This window comes from Rattus rattus, chromosome 9 (assembly GCF_011064425.1).
Source record: "Rattus rattus isolate New Zealand chromosome 9, Rrattus_CSIRO_v1, whole genome shotgun sequence".
Classification (NCBI taxonomy): domain Eukaryota; kingdom Metazoa; phylum Chordata; class Mammalia; order Rodentia; family Muridae; genus Rattus; species Rattus rattus.
The window spans coordinates 96,337,370-96,340,679 of record NC_046162.1 but is presented as its reverse complement, the minus strand read 5'-3'; the positions used below and the strand labels follow the sequence as shown (position 1 = coordinate 96,340,679).

General features: G+C 48.6%; 1 non-coding gene across 1 annotated transcript; it reads left to right on the top strand.

Moving 5' to 3' along the window:
* Nucleotides 1-270: 270 nt before the first annotated feature.
* LOC116910716 lies at nucleotides 271-403 on the top strand. Its single transcript, XR_004389243.1, has one exon. It is a non-coding gene; the product is annotated as a small nucleolar RNA SNORA17 (small nucleolar RNA).
* Nucleotides 404-3,310: the final 2,907 nt, after the last annotated feature.

The window sequence follows — 3,310 nt, the reverse complement described above, 5'->3', positions numbered from 1 at the left end:
TGGTTGTCTACCAACAGAAGGTCTAAGAATCCAGTAGTTGTTCATTCTGTGAGGCTGAATGTCTCAGCTGATCTTCAATATATGTCAGAATCCCAAAGAAGTAGGCTCTAATGCCAGTGAAGGAATGGACTTGCCAGTGAGGAGAGCAAGCAGGCAGAGAGAGCAAGCTTCCTCCTTGCATTTTGTTTATTTGGGTTCCCACCAGAAGGTGTGGCCCAGATTTAAGGTGGATCTTCCTACCGCTAAAGATCCGAATTAAAAGTGGGTCTTCCTGCCTCTAGAGGGGTTGCAGGTATTGCCTGCTATGTCACACGTGCATGAGTAGGTGACAGAGAGGAGAGAGGCTATGTCTCAGCCCAGTGTTCTGACCTATGAACATCTGAATGATTAGTAGCCTAGCATCCCCTGAAACAATTAGAGCCTGGTGCTACACAGGCCCAGATGGGCTCCCAGGGTGAGCAGCAAGTTGGAGATTAGAAGAACCATGCCTGATACACACCACACACACACACACACACACACACACACACACACACACACACACACACACAAAGAAGAAGAAGAAGAAGAACCATGCCTGGGACCACCAGCCCTGCGTGGGAGTGAGCCCAAGACAGATGAACCTTGCCTTGGGGCCCAGATAGGGAACCTAAAATGACTACCAGTCCAGCACTTTACAGGCCCTGGGGTGCAGACCATTCCTGAGATGACCCCTGCCCAGTTCCATCATGCAGAGGCAGAGAATAGCATTCCTGATAGCACTCCTAAGACAACCCCAGACACTCCGAGACCCGAGGTACCACTAAGAGGAACAAGTAAGTGGTGGAGAAATGTACAAGAAACAGAAGAATGTGGGTACTGAGAGGCAGAACTGCAGACCCAAGGACAATGAAGAACAGACTGACGTGAGAAGCCAGTGATGCCACCTGGGACCATGGTAGGGCCCTGGCCTATGCTGCCACCAGGGCCATATCTGGGTCAGTGGTCCTACAGCAGCAGGGATCTGTTACTTCCAAAAACCAGGCAGACATCTCTGATTCAGGGATGCTACTCCAGGATATATTGATGTCTGAGGATTGTGCAAACTGGCCCCACCTCTCACCTGGGCATGGTGGGAGACCTGGCCATGGGGTCATGAGAACAAGAGGGTTGGCCCTGCCCCTCACCTGCTACAGCCGTTGGGAGAGCAGGCCTTGCACCTCCAGTGGGCAGCACAGGAGAGCTGGTCCTGGGTGTGGGGGTTGCAAGTGAGCTGGCCCTAAGGGTGTGAGTATGGGATAGCTGGCCCCACAAATTGTCTGCCATGCAGTGGCGTGGGTAAGGAAGAGATACCCTCCCTGACCCTCAACCCTTGCCACCTACAGGAAGCAGGAGAGCTGTCCTTATCCCTCAACTACACTGCAGCACTTGGGAGATGAGGCCCTGCACTTCACTTGGGCAACAGAACAGAGTTGGTCCTGGATGTGGGAACTGCAGGTGAGCCTGTGCCAAGAGTGTGAGCACAGGAGAGTCAGCCCTGCCTTTTGTCTGTGGTGCGGTGGTGGGATAACACCTCCTCTCCCTCATCCCTCACCACCCATGGCAAGCAAGAGAGCTGCCCCCCAGGGTCATGAGAGTAGGAGAACTGGCCATGTACCTCACCAGCTGCATGCAACACTTGGGAAAGTGGGCCCTGTATCTTGCCTGGCAGCAGGGTAGAGCTGGTCCCTAGTTGCAGGGTTTCTAGTGAACCAGCCCCAAGGGCAAGAGATCGGTAAAGCCAGCTGACTAGCTCAGATGCCTCTCAGGCCCAGATCCAAGTCTTTGAGTTGGCCCACCCCAACATTACCCCATCAATGAACTGCTGGAGTGCATGAAGGGGCTAGCCCTACTGATCCAAAACTACAGGATCTCCATGACACAGGGCAACAACAGGATATCTGAGAGGAGTTCCAATCAAGTACTGATAGATTAGCAGAAGCCAAAGGCCTCATACCAGACCAATGAGTCATTGTAACGAACATTTGCAAGCAAAGAAGTGTGGACAAAAGGGTTTAACATGGGAGACACCATGATGTACTACAGCTTCCACAAGATATTGATTTATTTTTCTCTGTTGGGGAGGAGGTTACAAAGGTAAAGTGTGGGTACAAGAGGAGGGGAAGTGAATGGGATTGGGTGCATGATGTAAGTTTACAAAGATCTTTTCCTGGGGCCAGAGAGATGAGTCAGTAGTTCAGAGCACTGGCTGCTCTTCCAGAGGACCCAAATTCAATTCCTAGCACCCAACACGGCAGTTCACAACTGTCTGTAACTCCAATTCTATAGGATCCAACACCTTCACCCAGACATGCATGCACATAAAACACCAATGCATACAAAATAAAAATACATCATTAAAAAAGTTCATTCAGTCTTGGGGGCTGCAGAGATGTCTCAGTGGTTAAGAGCACTGACTGCTCTTCCGAGGTCCTGTGTTCAATTCCTAGCAACCACATGGTGGCTCACAACCATCTGTAATAGGATCCAATGTATGTCCTCTTCTGTTCTGGTGTGTCTGAAGAGAGAGACAGTGTACTCACATACATAAAATAAATCTTTTTTTTTTTAAAGATTTATTCATTTATTATATATAAGTACACTGTAGCTGTCTTCAGATACACCAGAAGAGGGCATCGGATCCCATTACAGATGGTTTTGAGCCACCATGTGGTGGCTGGGAATTGAACTCAGGACCTCTGGAAGAGCAGTTGGGGGCTCTTAACCACTGAGCCATCTCTCCAGCCCTAAAATAAATCTTTAACAATCAACACACCACACACACAAAGGGAGAGAGAGAGAAAGAGAGAGAGAGAGAGAGAGAGAGAGAGAGAGAGAGAGAGAGAGAATCAAAATTTAAAATAAGTATACTGGGGTTGGGGATTTAGCTCAGTGGTAGAGCGCTTGCCTAGAAAGCACAAGGCCCTGGGTTCGGTCCCCAGTTCCGAAAAAAGAAAAAACAAAACAAAACAAAACAAAAAAAATAAGTATACTTAGCCACTTGGGTTAATTCTGGATCTAGTCAAGCTGACAACCAAGAATAAACATCACAATGATATCTCTCTCACTCTCCCCCTCCTCTCTCTGTGGTTAAATGATATAAACTGGAACCCCAAAAGGTAAAAATTAGCAAAAAGGTGCCCAGAGCGATGATGAGTGCCAATAACCCCAGCACCCGGGAGAGGCAGAACCATCAGGAGTTCAAAGCCTGTTGGGGCTCAGAAATACGAGACCCTGTCTTGAAAATAAATAAATAAATAAATAAAATTAGAGAAAGAGGCTGAGGACATTA